Source organism: Artibeus jamaicensis, unplaced genomic scaffold (genome assembly GCF_021234435.1).
Source record: "Artibeus jamaicensis isolate MK-2021 breed Jamaican fruit bat unplaced genomic scaffold, CSHL_Jam_final contig_1539, whole genome shotgun sequence".
Lineage (NCBI taxonomy): Eukaryota > Metazoa > Chordata > Mammalia > Chiroptera > Phyllostomidae > Artibeus > Artibeus jamaicensis.
In genome coordinates this window covers 429,614-446,064 of record NW_026521299.1, presented here as the reverse complement: position 1 = coordinate 446,064, position 16,451 = coordinate 429,614, and the positions used below count along the sequence as shown (strand labels likewise).

General features: G+C 54.1%; 1 pseudogene; it reads left to right on the top strand.

Moving 5' to 3' along the window:
• Window positions 1-2,392: 2,392 nt before the first annotated feature.
• On the top strand, window positions 2,393-2,868 carry LOC119041248 (40S ribosomal protein S10-like; annotated as a pseudogene).
• Window positions 2,869-16,451: the final 13,583 nt, after the last annotated feature.

Here is a 16,451-nt window from a genome sequence, read left to right as displayed (position 1 = left end):
CAGGGTTCCCAGCTGAGCACGGCTGCCAGAAGGCCTCCGGGAGGAAGGGGAGAAGTGAGGGGATGGGGCAGGCGCACTGGCTGAGGGTGGCAGGGGGCTTGAAGGCACAGGAGGTGGGGGGCCACCCCCTCTGCTGTCTACCTGCTGCCCCCCCTCCTGGTTCCTTCCAGCTGCTGATGCTCTTCCGCTCTCCTGTCCCCCACCCTGCGTTCCAGCTGTCGCCTGTCTCCTTAAATGAAGGCAGATTGCTGCTCAGCTCATGCCCAGCACTCCTGATGGGGCCATTAATATTCCAGGGAAGATTAACTCCTCCTCCTCTCCCTCCCCTAGAAACACTGGGCATTGCCTGACCTGACGGATCAGGGCCTCTGGCTCCCAGGCAGACCCCCGCCTGAGGTCACCTTTGGAGCTTTGGTGCTTTCCTGCCTCTGTGGGCCCTTCCAGGTTTCACCGGTGAAAGTAGAACATGGATGAGAGGGCGTGCGAGGGAGGCTGGGTGGAGCCCTGTTCATGCTGGGACTCTGCATGAAATACTGGGGTCTAATTTGGCTCTTCTATTTGGCTCAGAGAATGCAAGGGACCCACCTAGAGTGTGGTTGGAGTGGAACCCAGGACTTCTGACTTTTGCCCCAGGGATCTTTGCATATAGGACTCCAGGGTCCTCACTCCCTCCCCAGGCCTCTGGCATGGGGCAGAGGTGTGACAAGAACTGTGTTCTTTGGGAGCTGCTGGTGAGGCAGGAGCTTCGGTAAGCCCTGCCCTTCTCCCTGGGGCCCCCCACCTGGACCTGCGGCCCTTGGGAGTGGGGAGTGAGGAGGGACCACCCGCGTGGGCTGGGTGAGACCAGTCCTGCTGCCGCAGGAGGCCTAGGCCGGGCTCCTCCCCCAGAGGTGGTCTCTGCTAACTCCTTCCCTGTCTAGTGGTAGCACAGGCTCTGAAGGAAGAAAGTGGGAAGCAGCAGAAAAGGGGACCAAACCCCTAAAGACGAATTTAAAGACGCCCCTCCCTTGAATTCCATTTATTCTCTGCCCGCCTCCAGCTCCCAATCATGAGTGGACATGCGTCACCCCACTCCCACACTGTATTTACCTACCACACACCTCACACCATGTTACACCCCCCCAATAACACACCCCATACGCCACACACCCTCACGCATCCTATACACACACTCAACTGCATACGGAATTCGTCCATTTCTGGGCTTTCGGTCAGCAGTATATGCTGCTGATGCCAAACTCTGGGTCTCTGGACGCAGCTCTGGACTCCTCTCTGTCTGGCAGGGCGGCCCCGACAAAACCTGCTTCCTGGTGGTCACGCCTGCATAGTCCTGTCCTCTTGAACCTGCGCTGGCCCAAAGCATGTGGCAGAAGTGATGTCGAGTGACTGAGGCTGGGGCATTAGAAGCCTTATGACTCCTGCCTGCGTCTCCTGGCAGGCTCACTCCCAGGTACTTCTTGGAGTCCAGCATCCACGCCGTGGAAGCTCAGGTCCTGCCCGCAGCCTGAGTCGACACACTCCAGCCATCACACACACTCCTGTTGTCTCGTGTCCACCGCACACATCCAGGGTTCACGCTGCCTACCCTTGAGGCCTCCTTCCCTTGGACTCTTTTCTTTTTGCAGCTAAATATAAAGAATCTCACCCATTCTTCCTGAGGGAACCAGCTCCTCTATCCAGGAAAGCTCTTGCCTTTCCAGGCCTCGGGCCCTGGCGCGTGCGCCCCCGCCCGCCCTGCCCCACCTGGATCGCGGCTCCTCTCACGGCAGGCGAGGCTGGCTCTCTCTCATCTGTTAGGTCTCAGCTGAGATTCTCCACAGGAGGTAAAATGGAGGGACTTTGGAGAACAAAGTCTTTTAAAAAGTTACATTTATCATGGGACTCAGCAATTCTACCCCCAGGCACTACTCAAGAGAAATGAAGACACATCCTCACAAAGACTTGTGTGTGAAATGTTCGCAGCAGCCAAAGACGGGAGGCAACCTGGTTGTCCCTCGGCAGGTGAGCAGATGGACAATGTGTGGTCTGTCCATACAGTGGAACACCGTTCACCAAAAGTAAGGCGTGGACTATTGGCTCATGCCACAACATGGGCCTTCAAAACAGAGTAAGAAGTTAAACATATGACATCATATTATGACCCAGTAAGACATTTCCAGGAAGGCAAATCTGTAAAGTGAAGCAGACCAGTGGTGACAGGAGCAGACTGACTGCCTCTGGGCTTATAGAGCCTCTTCGAGGTGATGAAAATGTCCCAGCTGTGCTGTGGTTGATGGTTTGCACCACACAGTAAATTTACCAAATACTGAATTGTACATTTGAAATTGGTGAATCTTGACATATAAAAAGTAATTTGATTGCTTTTCCAGCTCTGACCTTGGTTGCAACGTTGATGTCCCAGGAGAACCGTACTGCCATTTATGAACTCCTTTTTAAGGAGGGAGCGGTGGTGGCCGAGAAGGACGTGCACAGGCCTAAACACCCCGAGCTGGCAGACAAGAACGCGCCTAATCTTCACGTCATGAAGGCTGTGTGGTCTCTCAACCCATGAGGCTACATGAAGGAACAGTTTGCCTGGAGACATTTCTATTGGTACCATCCAGTATCTCTGCGATCACTTCCACCTGCCCCCTGAGATCGTGCCTGCCACTTTGCGCCACAGCCGGCCTGAGACTGGCAGGCCAAGGCCCAAAGGTCTGGAGGGCGGGCAGCCTGTAAGACTCCTAGGAAGGGAAGCGGACAGAGACACTTACAGAGATTTCTGTGCCCCATGGGGCCAACGAGAGAGCCCAGCTCGGGGCTGGGTCAGCAGCCAAATTCTAGTTCAGAGGCGGATTTGGTCATGGACATGGTCAACCGCTTCAGTAAAGTTGGAGGGATTATTTTGTGTTGAATAAACTAGTGGCCAGAAATTTTTTAAAAACTCATTAAAGCTGTAAAATAAAAAAGGTATTGAAAGAGTCACTTCCCCAGAGCAGCCTCACTGACACCTGTCCCCTAGGGCCCTCCAAATGCAGCCCATGCCGGGCCCCTGGCCCTCTGCTTCCCTCTAGCCCTCATGTGGGTGGGGAGCTGCGTGTGTGGGCGACCTGTTCCATATAGACCTTCTCCTCTAAAATGGAGCCTCTGTGGGGAAGAGCCGGCCTCTTTTTTCTTTTAAGCAGTTTTATTGAGATATACCATATTTTGCTGTATATAATGCATACTCATGGTTTTGTGCACATTATACATGGGGTTATTCCATGTGTAATGCGCATCCTTATTTTTCCCTCAAAAACTTGGGCAAAAAAGTGAACATTACACATGGCAAAATATGGTAATTCAGACACCATGCAATCCATCCACTTAAAGTGTAAAATTCAACAGTATACTGAACTATGCACCCACTGTATGAGCGATCACTACCATGGTCAATTTTAGAACATTTTCAGCACCTTGAACACTTACTGTGTACTGTTCACTTATCGCCCCCATCCGTGACTCCCCTCAGCCACACACAACCACTAAGCTACTTTGTCTTTATAGATTTGCCTACTTTGGACATTTCATATAAATCACATAATATGTGGTCTTTGAGGTTGACTTCCTTCACTTAGCATGATGTTTTCAGGGTTCATCCATGTTGCAGCGTGGAGCAATACTTCATTCCTTTTTATGGCCGAATAATATTCCATGGTATAATAGCTTTATCTATTTATCAGTTAAATATCTGGGTTGTTTCCACCATTGGCTATTATAAATAATGCTGCTATACAAGTTATTGTGTAGACATACGTTTTTATTTCTCTTGATTATAAACTGTTAACCAGTTCAATGCCAACAGGAACCCCCAATGTGGGGTAAGGTGGAGGGAAAATTTATTAGTGCAGACAGTTCAATTGTGATAGAGCAACTGTGTAGGCAGCCCTGGTAGCTGGTGATCCTGGGGGGAGGCCCAGGATCTGTGGGGCTGTTTTTTTAAACTCACTTGAGTCAGAGGACAGCACATGGCATCCATGGGTTCACTCTGTCTGGACAATGAAGAGCTGCATTCACAAAGAGGACCCCTCGTATGCCCCAGCCCATTTTTCCAGGGCTTATGGATCCATTGTACTACTGTTCCTTTAAAAAGTGTGCTAGTGTTATTTGAGGGAACCAATCAGCTGGCAGAGGGAGGGGCTATTTGGGGGCCTGACCACCGATTGTGACTGTAAAGAGTCTGGGACTCCCCAAGAGTGACAGCCTCTCGAGGGAGCCCAGCAAACCTGTTTAAAGGGACAGTGTCCCAGAGGAGCTGCTCAGGTGGTGTTGAGTCCAGAGCCCCTGAAATGACCAATGTATCCTCAAAATGGCTGCAATCTTCCTTCCCCTTCATTTGCCGAGAAAGATGGGTGATGTATCTGTGTAATTGGGCTTTTATTTGCATTTTAAATCATGCTCTTTTGCTAAACTAATAGACCCCCTATTTATAGATGACTCCAACACAAAGTGACTACTAATTACTACAATTAATATCACGTTAAGGACTTGTCAGCCAACTTCACAGCAACTGTATCGCCTACTCATTTTCAATTAAGGCACATTGACAGGGAGAATACGTGGTTATTAAGAGCGGGCCCTGGGGTGTAATTACTGTTCACAAGGTCATTAAGCAACTCCCCTGTGGGGCTGGCACCTTGCAGCCTGGAGCCCGGAGCCTAGGGGCCCAGATCCAGAGTCCTACCCGGGAGCCATAAAGACTCAGTGCCCCAGGCCTCCAGGCAGGTGGAGGCCTGGCTCTGAGCTGCCTGGAGGTGGCACAGAGGGTGCCAGGATGTCTTGGAGCTGTGTAGGGAGAGCCAGGCAGGAAGGGTGAGGGGACGTTCCACCCTTCCTGAAGACAGCAATTCATGGCAGCCAGCAGAGCTGACGGAACTGCCGCCTCCTTCAAGCGATGTTCAGAGGGTGTGTGTGGAGGCCTCCTCTGGGACAACTGGGGGTGCTGGGGGGTTGGCAGCAGGGCCAAAGGGGTGAGGGAGTGAGTGCCCAGGAAGGAGACAGCTGTGGGCGCCCTGTGTGTGTGTGGAGGGGGGGGTTGGGGGCAGGGCCACAGAGTCCCTGCTCTGAGGTAGAGAATGGGCGTTGGGGTTGGGAGGAGGCTCAGGCCCTAAATGCCGGGGGGTTGCTCCTTTTGACCAGGAGCAAGGGAGTTGGAAGGTGAGAAGAAGCCATGCAGGAAAAGTGGGAAGGGTGGGACGAGACCTGGAGGGTGGGGTGGCAGTGACAGGAGTCAGGGGAAGTGAGCATCTCTAAGGGCATCTTGTGGCTGATTGGCCCCAAGGCTTCTCTACCCAGTGCCAGTGACTGATCTGCTGAGGACAAGGCACACGCCAGTAGGAGGCTCTAGGGCTCAGACCCTGCCTTCCCAGAGGCCAAACCCAGGCCAGGCAACCTATAGGCTCAGGGCCAAGGCCCTGTGGTGAGGGTGGGGACCTGGGGCTGGTGCCGGAAGCCCCTGGTGGGGGTGTGCCGATAGTGGAGCTGAGCTGCCTTCCCAGCTCCGCTTCCAGGCATTTCTCGTGCGCGCGCAGCCTGGACTAGCCACGGGGGAGGACTTAGAGCACAGGGACCTGCGGACGCTGCCAACCAGAGAGCTGGTCATTAGACGTGTGCAGCACGCCACTCTCCTGGGCTGGCCTGTCAGCGCTGTACCTGGGGCTGCAGTGTGGGGCCTTCTTGGAGTTTTTGTGTGCATGTGGGGTACACAGCAGGACTAGGTATTTACTGAACTGAGGTCAAAGGGGACCCAGTGGGAAGCCCGCTACTACGAAGTGAGACAAGTAGGTCTGGAGAGACACCCCCTCCCTCCTCGCTGGCCTCCGACTCTCATCAGACAACCATTTCGCCAGACCCGCGGCTCATTAGGAAGGGGAGCTGAACTGTGCTGGGCAGGTGGCAAGGTTGGGGGTGGGTGGTACTGGGCCCTCCAAGGGAGAACCGAGGCAGGTATGGGGATGGATGGGGAGTTATTGCTGCCCCTGCTCTTCTGGAAGGGTCTGCTCACCACCCCTCTCCTGATTCCGACAAATCTTCCCCGGCTCTGCCCCCTTCTTTTGCATCCTTGGCATCCTTGCTCTTGCTAAATTGCCTCCGGCTCTCCTGTATCCCTCCTGTGCTCTTCACTCGGGAAGCGCTGCACCAGTATCAGGGACACGGAGAGAGGCAGGAGGGGGAGGGCGGAGCACAGTACTGTGTAGCGGGATCAGGTTTGCCTGCACAGAAAGTGATGACTGCTCTGACTGGCGTGGCTCAGCGTGTTGGCCATCAGCCTGCAAAGCGAAAGGTCGCCAGTCTGATTCCTGGTCGGGGTGCATACCTGGGTTGCAGCCTGGGTACCTGGTTGGGAGCTTTCGAGAGGGAACCAATCAATATTTCTCTCTCTTCTCCCCTCCCTCCCTCCCTTTCCCTTTCTCTAAAAATAAATAAATAAAATCTTTAAAATTTTTTGACTTTTAGTCATTGTATTTAAATAAGGTAGATGCTTCCCCCTCACCGTAACGTAGGCCGTACAGGCTGGTTTGCGGGGCTGCCCCGACAATCTGGTTGCTCCGTCAAGCTCACCACAGGGCTTCCGCCATGTGGTCCGAGACGGCAGCCATTACCTGCCGACCTTCTAGCCAGCAGAGGAGCCCCACGTCCCTCGAGGTGCTTCCTGATCTCCACACATCACAATTGTTGCTGGCCAGCACACGGCCACACCTGGCTGCCAGGGCTGACTGCGAAATTGTGCAACCTCATGTTTTCCACCTAAAAAGCAGGATTCTATGACCAAAAAGGCAGGTATGGATGTCACGTGGTGGCTGCGGTACCCCTTGGTAGTCAGGACAGTTGGGATTGGTGAGTGTGGAAGGACTCCTGACCTCGGGTGGCTGCCGCGCCCCACAGCCCTGCTGCTGTCAGATGGACTGGGGTGGGAGCGGGTGGTCAGAGGGCTCTCAGGATCCAGCAGCCTGGGGCCCAGGGCAAACTGCGACTTCCCTCCCGGCTGCTGAGACTCGCCCCCTTCCAGGGTTGGGACTCAGTGTTCTCAGCTGACCCTCCTTAGTGCTGGAGAACTTCCTTCGACAGCACGGTGTGCTCGGCCAGGATGGCTCTGCCCCCAGCGCACTCCTGTGGGTGGGTGGGTAGGCAGACAGGAGCCTTAGATGGAGAACAGGAGGGTGGGAGGGTGCCATGCGTCAAGGGCAAGCGCAGGTTGGACCCATGGAGCTGAGACTAACAAAGAGCAAGGAGGCTGGTGGTTTGGCTGGGCGGGGAGGTGGGGGGGGGGGACAGGTTGGGGCCTTCCGTGTTCTCTGAGCGCTGAATCCCACTGTGAGTGCCCGGTTCTTCCTGAGTGCTGGCCGAGTGTCAGGCATTAGCTTAGAATCGGAAGTGCTTTGTCACGTTGTTTTCCTCATAGAAACCCTATGAAAGAAAGACATGCTGTCCCGATATTACAGGGAGGTGGTGAGGCTCAGAGGGGTTAGGAATTTGCCCAAGGCCCTGAGCTGCCAAGCAACGGGGCTGCCATTCACTCACTGCTCAGTCACCTGCTGGTGCGCTGGGCTCAGGGACTAAGAAATCTGGCCACAGCAGCCGTGTGGGGAGAGCTGTGGAGGGCCGTGGGGGTGGGGGTGGAGCACGTAGCCTTCAGAGGTGCCTCCCAGCCCTGCGCAGCCCAGGACTCTCGCCCTCGCCCTCCCACTCAGGCTCAGCCCCAGCCTCTCCCAGATGCACACCTCTCTTTCCTAGTGTACCTCCTTGCAGGGGTGGGGCTGGGGGCGGGGGGGGGGGGCCTCCTGCACTGCGCCTCCGCTCCTGGGCCCAGTGGGGACCGGATGTGTCCCTGGGCAAAGGGCACGTTCGGGGGCTGTCCCTGAGCTCACCCAGCTGTCTCGCTTGGAGTGGCCAAGAACTGGGGGATGGGAGTGGAGGGGGCGTGGGGGCCGCTGCTGCCCTGGTGGAGAGAGGGCGCATAGTAGGCACTAAATTCTAATTCTTTCCCCCATCTTTCTCATCACAATACAAAGTACTTTGTAAAAATTTGTATTTACTCATGAAAATCTATATTTCCATAACTTACAACAGTTTAAACACAGGTAAAAATTTAAATTTTTTCCCCAATTTTCTTCTTCAGGTGCTAGTGGGGATCATGTTTAGAGTTGAGGTTTCAAGGCCCAAGGAGGATTTGGGTGCCACGATGGACTAGAACTGGGTGCCTGGCGGCATGAAGGTGAGGCGGCTGTGTGGGCAGCCTCTCTCTGGGCCGGCCTTCTGTGGCCACACACCGCACGGAGGCCGCCCCAGCCTCTCCCACCACTGATTCTGCTCCACCAGAGGGTGACCCACTTCCCCGCCCGTGCCTGGGTCTCTTCCCTTCCCTTGATGGGGGTGCCTGGCCTCCCTCCGATGCTCTGTGCCTCTGGCTGCTGGGCCTGCCTCTCCGCCCACCCTCTTGGTCACATCCCCAAATCCATCAAATAAACACTGCAAATCAATCCGACCATGCTGGCCTCGCTCGCTGAGCTGCAGGGCACCGCTTCCACCAGCATGTGTCCCTGGCAGGCTCGGCTGGCTCCTAGTCGGCCTCTAGTTAGCCCCCAGCTAGAGCCCCCGGTCCCGAACTCTCAGCAGACACTGCACCTCCCATTTCACAGAGAATAGAGCAACCAACAGAGAGGAACCCTACCCTCCATGCCATGTCACCTCCCTGTCGTCCTCTCCTTCCCTCTGGCCCCATTACCACCAGCATTTAAATGGGAAGGCACCCCAAGGTATCTCCTTCCTGGTGGCAGTGCCGCAGGCATGCAGGCTGTGCCAGGCTGGTCGTCCTCTCTAGCCTCCCAGGCGCCCCACCGAGAAAGCGGGGTCTGAGCTGCCGGGCCCTCTGCCTGGAGTGGCCCTGCCTCCCCACCCACCTCCTCCAACAGTAGCTGCCTGCCTCCTCCTGCGGCTCTGTGATCCTGCCCTTTGGTTTTACTTTCTTCATCATATCCACAGCTTCAGACCTAATATTAATTTGTTTTGTGTTTGTTTTGTCCCCTTGCCTGCCACTTGGAAATCAGTTCCTGAGAGGTGGGTCCTCGTCTGTCTTATTTGTAGATGTATTTCCAGGGGCAGGTATCTGAAAACATTTGTTTAACTGTGGCTTGAAAATATTTGTTCAATAAATAAGTGTGTAAATGAATGAATGAATGATTACTGACCTATTTATACAGGTGAGAAACCTAAAGCAGCTACTCCTTGGCCCCTCAAGCGACTTGGCCTGGTGCACCCCATTTTCCGCTGCCCCCATCTATAGTCCGGCCCCTGGGGTCCTGTCCAGTAGGCTGACCTAGTCCCCTGAAACCCTTGTCCTCAGTGGGACCCACTGGGATTCTTCCTCCCTGTCCTCCCTGCTCTTGTGTAGGGTGCTTCACGAAAGCCTCTTGGGTTGGTCAAGAGAAAAGGAGATGATGATTGTAGCACACCTGCTCTTGGGACAGGCTGGCAGAGGTGTCTCAGGATAGGCCATGGGGCCACGTCCTTCTAGAAGCAGTGGCTATGCTGCCCAACTACACCCTGCTTGGCCCTGGGACACTGGGGCTGGACTCTAGGAGCTCTGCACACCCCCCCCGCCCCCTGCCAAGACTCAAAGGCTCCTCATTTTCTGGAAAAGAGCCAGGGGAAGAGTTCTCTGCATCTGCCCTGGGGATGGATGAGCTCCCGCTGTGGAGTTATGACCTCTAACCACCCCCCTTGCATCTGTGATGGGCCAGAGCATTGGTCAGTGTGATCTGCACCACAGTCCGCCATTGGAGCACTGAGCGCCCTGGCAGAGGTTGGACCTGCCTGGCCTTTAGTCATCCCTCAGGGAACAGTCTGAAAGGCCCAGATATGCTGCTGCCACCTCCCCTGCTATCCTCAGAAGCTCACGACTGACCTGAGTGGAGTCAGGATGCTGGTGGTACTGGGCGACAGGAGGGCGATGGATGGGGGCTGGAGAGGAGGGTCTGAGACTCCCCGGTGCCCATCCAAGGCTGGCTGTCCAGGCTGGCTCAAAGGAAAGCAAAGGCCCATTCTGCATATCCCTCATCCTTCACTGTCTTTCTGGTTGTCAGCGGCAGGATGGTTTTTCCCCTGGTGATGGCCTCTGCACCGGTGGCCTGATGGGAGGGCAGGGGAACTCTGCTGGGCTCCCGGACCAGATACCCACATTTTCCACTGAAGAGGTGAACAGGCTGGGCCCCAGTCTCTCTAATCACACATGCTTCTTCTGCCTAGAACAGGCTTCCTCCTTGTATCCCTCCCTCACTGAAGGCCATCTGCACTTGGTTTCTCTGGCTAGCAGTCCCTCCCTCTCCAGCAACCCGTGTACACCTCTTCATTAGTATTTGAGTCTTGGGGGGGGGTCTGTCTCTGAGGTACCATCTCCATCTCTGTCATTTTATGAGCTCAGGCCTCTGTTATTCCTGCCTTTCTAATTGCACTAGTCTCCTAACTAGCCTTCTGCCCTGAGTCTGGCCTGTGCCCCCTGCAGGCCAAAGCCTTTCTCCAACCCACACTGGATCCCATAGCTGCCCATACCCCTCTGTGTGGCCCAAAGAGCCCTGTGTACCTGGTGTGGCTCTGCTTGCTCTGCAGTGTGGTCCTCTCTGGGCACTGAAGCTGAATTCCTCCTGGTTCCTTATCTGTGTCATTGGTCATCCTCCCTGGCTCATTCCCCAGATCACTCTTGTCCATCCTTTAGGTCTTAGCTCAGATGTCTCCACCTCCAGGAAGCTCTCCCTGCTGTTGCCCCCTCCAGACTGGGATTCACATCTCTCCTGTATGCTCCCCAACACGCCATGCTGCCCCAACCTACACTGATCACACTGTGCTGGTGGCGGAGGCCATATCCATCTTGGTTGCTGTTGAATTGCCACAAGAGCCTGGTCAACACTCCAGGGACCAGCGCAAAGGCCCTGCCTCCATAGGAATGGTATGTGAGAGGGTTCTGGCTGATGGCATGTAAGCAGAGGTGCTAGGGCTACAAGAGCCCAGTCTACCCCATCAGGCCTTCTGTCCCTTCCCTCTGGGCATGGTACCTAGAGGAGCATCAGCCTCTTGTGACCATGAGGGTGGAGATGACATGCTAAGGATGGCAGAAAGATGGGCAAGGTCCCAATGGCCCAAGCTCCAGCCTTCCACACTCCATGGACTTCCTCTCCCAATGGACGTGGCCACTATGCCTAGGCTGCTGGCCGAGCCCTCCTCAGGTGTCCTGGCTGCCCACTGCTGCACCACCACCCCTGCTCAGGAGACCTGCTGTAGGTACACTCCCAGGCTAAGAGCACAGTCAGGATGTTCCCTGTGGGGGAGCTTTGTCCAGCAGAGCACCCCTGGTTGTCTTGAATGCAAATAAGTCTACAAAGACATGATCTGCTTGGGGAAGAAAGGTGGCCAATCTCTGAGAGGAGAAGGGTCTTGACACTGTTTCTCAGTGGGCTTTTATTTGGTTTAATTTGCACAGGAACACAGGTAAAGCTTATCAATTATTGTCAGGCAGTAATGATCAAACAATAGATAACACCAAAAGAACTGGTGTGGAGGGCTTATTCTGAGTCAGGGTCAGATAGCCAAAGGGCAATAAAACTTTGGGAAACAAATTCACTTCATGCTTGGACACTTATTAGAAAATCGAGGGCATTCTTAGCAAGGCAGGTTTCACAGAATTTTATGCATTCTTTCTTAGGCCTGATTGCCCTGGGGAACCTCTCATTCTTGCTCAGGCTGTACCACCCTCTAGCATTGTTTCAGGCTTAGGTCAAGTAGGGGAAGTAAAGCAGCCAAGAGATTAGAAGATTTCTTACAGACAGAATGAGGACCCAGGTTATGTTAAAGTTGAGGGGAGAGGGTCCATCACCCCTTTTTCTGTAGTCCCCCAAGTTCTTTCCTAATTGCCCCATCATGACTGTGCCTGTCTTAGGTTGCCCCTCCTTTGAGGAATCTTGCCTGTCATTGGCTAACCAGTCATCTGCCTAGGGCCAAGCAGGGTGAAGTAAAGGGGGCAGAGGCCATGCCCCTACCAGGAAGATAAGCTTTGTCTCCTTAGTGGCTTATGGTCCCAAGGTCTTTTTACTCAGCCTTAGCCATGGGGAGGTTACAGCTTCTGAAACCAGGCAGGGTGGTTCCCAACAGTTCCCAGGCTCTTGCAACCTGTTGGGATTAGATGGTTTCTCATGCTCAGTCTGAGCTGAGGTTCCCTTGCTGCTGGAGGAGGTATTAGTGTGCTGCTTGATCTCTGGCCTATATGGCTCCTACCTACCTTGCTTTTGGCTGCCCAAAACTCCTGCCCACGAGACTTGTCAACTGCCCTGGAGGGTCAATTAACAGACCCTGAGGAAGCTCCTCTGACCCAGGCCCAAGGATTATTTGGACTTTAAGCCTGGGGACATGGGGAGGGGCAGCCAGGCCCAAGTGTGCATGTTTGGCTCACCCATCGTAGACCATGGGTCCAGCATTGTCTAGAAGGACACAGGACTTTCAGGCCAAGGCCATTTGTGGGATTGGTCAGCACTTTGCTGTTTCTTAATACTGATGACACCATAAACACCCTGGCAAGGACCAGGAGATGCTGGCAGCTCAGGAGGCCTTTCAGCCTCAAAGCACTATAGTTCCTGGTGACAATGGTGGCTACGGAGGCAGGGATGCAACACTTAACCAACACAATTGAAATAAAGTAAGAGAAACAAAATTTCTTTATTCTGTCTATAGTTTAAATAAAAACCTTGCCCAAAAGCCTAATCTGGTCTAAAGTTCAGTCCTGTTTGATAATGGAGGGTCTCTCCCAGGCCCCAGGTGTGGCTGGCTCAGGTTTTCAGGGTGGGGCTCTTTGCCACCTGGGTGCAGGGTTGTAGATCCTTCTGTGGCCCATGCAGCTCTTCTGATGGCACTCCAAGCCAGCTGTGGCCTCCACGTGGTCCAGCCTGGTGTCCACACTGAAGTGACCCTTATATTAGGTACCTCTGTAGACAAACCCCTGGCTTCTCCTGGGTTCTGCCTATAACATGTGGGCACCAGGGCAGGTCAAGAAAAACTAAGATACAATGACCACTCAGCCTGCACATGAAGGGTGGCTTAGGGGCAGGTGCATGCCAGGTGGCCACGGGCTGCTCACCCTTTGCTTTGACCTTATTCAGCTAGTCATGCTCTCTCTGTTCTTCTTCCCAGCATCCCCTGGGCAGGCAGGGCCCGCTTTGCCCCTTTCTTTTCCATCTGGACCTCTCTGAAGTAAAAATTCCATAGTCTAGCTCTGGCCCTCATAGTCTAGCAAGCCTGGCCCTCAGCACACTACTGTAGGTGAGTGAGGAAATTAGACACTTCTTTCGGAGCCAAAGCCTGGCATGCTACCTCCTGGACCTGTTGTGAATGCACCACTGCAGAACTGGAAGCTGAGGGTTACTTCCACTGCCTCCTTCGTTCCTTCTGGAGCAAATTCCAATGCTCTCATATTCCAACTCTAGTCCTAAAATATTAGGCCACCTATCTATCTGGGTTTTGTTCCTGGATTTGCTGCCTTGCTTCTAGATGGTTTTCTTTTTCTTTCTTTCTTTCTTTCTTTCTTTCTTTCTTTCTTTCTTTCTTTCTTTCTTTCTTTCTTTCTTTCTTTCTTTTTTGACATGGAAACAGGCTTGTCTACTATGGTAGTTGCTATCACCTTAGTCCACGAAGACCCTAAAACCCTATCCCATCCCAAACCACCCTGTCCCTGCTCTTGTTTACATTCTTCCCCCAAAAGTTGAGGCTAGCAGAACATGTCTCCTTTGGAGGCTAAAGAGTCTCTAACCATCCTGGCCAGGTTCAAGGCCAGGCTACAATCCAGAGCGGACTGACCCATGGACAGTTCGGACTCAGACTGCTGCCACCAGCTCCTCCGTACCTCCACACTCTTCAACCAGGCACAGTGCTTTAGTCCCCTCTCTGCCTCCAATCTGGGTTCTTAGGAAGCAATTCTTGCTCTCTCTCTCTGTGGTCCTTTCTGCTAGTAGGGCGCCTTCCTCACGGTCAGGACCCCGAGTGCCAGACAGTTTCTGCTTTTGTGGCTATTGGGGGCCAACCATTAGCCCTCTATCCTCTTAACTTTACTCACTCAACTCCCTAAGCCTATGGCTCCCCAAGAATTGGAACAGTAGTGATGGCAAACCTCAGAAACCTTAATACCGGGTCCTTACAAAAATAGCACTCCCTAAAACTTTGCAACCACATATTCCAGCTTGGAATCCATTACTCTCACCTACAAACCAGACTGGCAGGCAGGATCAGTCCCAAGGGGGGCCCCCCTTTGAAGACCTTTAGTGTGGGCATTGTTGCCTGGAAACCCCTTCCCCTCTACCAGTCACGTAAGACCCTCTGCCAAGTCTTTCCCAACTGATGGGGGTTGAGGGCTGCCAGGGAGGCTCAGGGACTAATATGTGGACCTGTCCCAGGCCCCATTCATCTTAGGCTCTGCCTCAGCTCCCGCTGTCTCCCACACACAGACTTCTTGCATCCTGTGAATCCACAGGATGTGGATTTCTTAATATCCTTATGTTGTTTGTTCTTAGAGATAGGCATTTAAACTGGACAAGAACTTTGTGCTTGACTGGGAGGAGCAGGCAGCTGGAGCGTCCCTCAGCTACCCCTGCTGAGGACAGGGAGAGGACCTCAGGGGTAGGGTAGGTGGTTGCAGCTGTGAAGGGAAGAGGGTGCTGTGCTGAGACCCTGGGGCCCAAGCAAGGAAGAGACCCATGGGGAATGGGCCCAGAAATAGGATGGGGCTTAGCTGGCAAGAGCCCAGTTACGAAAGGACAAGGAAAGGGAAGTGAGTGTGGTGGGAGGGGGGCAGGTGCAGAGGATGTCAGGTCCACGCGTAGGAAACGCCCAACGGGACACCTTGTTCTGTGGGGACGGCAGTATGGGAGGCTGCAGACGCTCATCACACTGACGATCCACGGGCAGGAGTGGAGCCTCCAAAGCCACCGGGTCCCGCTCTCATCTCTTGGGCCCAGACACCAGGTCCCAAGTGTTCTCCAAGCCTCGGAAGTGAATGCTTTGGGAGGAATGTTACGGGACGTTTGTGGACCCTCCATCAGGGCTGAGGGGCCTGGCCACGGCCAGACAGGCAAAGAGGACATGGGTGGGGTGAAGGGCAATCCCCCTCCCTCTCCCCCACTCTTGCTCTGTGTGTAATTCTGTCCAGTGTCCCCCAGAAGACATGTGTGCATGGGAAGGGCTCTAGCACTACATATTCCCACACAGATGGATATGATTTGGAGTTCCTCTTCCCCAAACTCAGATATTTCCTCTTAAAAATAAAGATTTGAGCTCCCTAACAAGTATAGAAAGAAGGGAGGAGCCACTTAAAAGAGAGAAAGAGGTATCACAACCTATTCTACAACCCACCTTCAGTGAGGTTTCTGAGTTCCTCTCTGAGCTTCCCGGCCCCACCCCTGCGTCCACGGCCTGATATTTCCTGCACTTGGAGGTGGTGGGACCCTGTGGGCCAGGGGCAAATCTCCAGGTGCCCTCTCTACCTTTGACTTCTCATTGTGTTGGTCATGCTGGGGGCTCAGACATGGCCCTGGCAGTGCGGTTAGCTAGAAAAGTGAACGGGACCGAAACTGTGCTAAACCTCGAAAGAGATCGAGGTTAGTCTACGGCCATACCACCCTGAACGCGCCCAATCTCGTCTGATCTCGGAAGCTAAGCAGGGTCGGGCCTGGCTAGTACTTGGATGGGAGAGATCTAGGTTAAAGCCTCCACCCAGAACACCCAAACGCCTGGGCTGTGGCAGTGGGACAGCCCCACACTCCTGCACCTAGCCCAAGGTCCTCCCCACTGCCCGTCACTGTGCTGGCCACTGCTCCCCAGGGACCGTGACACCCTGTAGGCTCACTGTACACAGCATCACACCTCCCACTCCATCAGACAACCTGGAGACCACACTAACCCTTCCCCTCCCCGAGACAGCCCTTTCTACTGTCTAGCCCTTGAGAGCAGGCCCCACACCTGGGCGGATGGACCAGAATGACACCTCTTTGGTCCTTCCTTTCCCTGCCTCCAGGGATTCAGGTTTAAATGAAACTGAGGTTACATTCCATTTCACATGTCTTTCATCACGGCATCGTCAGGGAGCAAAGACCAGCTGGGCAGGCCCAGAATGCCTGTGCTGGCCGCTCCCCCAGAGGAGGGTCCTGAGATGACAGTCAAGGAGGCTTGATAAGCACCGCCATCCCACTTGAGACCTGGTGCTTGTCCATCTGTTGTCATCCACCCACCCGTTCATTCAACAAATACTCACTGAGTGCCCCTCTGTGTCAGAGCCCATTCTAGAAACCAAAGGCACAGCGGCAGTGGATAGAGGCCAGACCTGTCTGCATAAAGCTTTCCTTCCTGGGAGGAGGGGCAGACACCAACAAGGAAATCAGGACAAGATAAATCCAGATAATGAT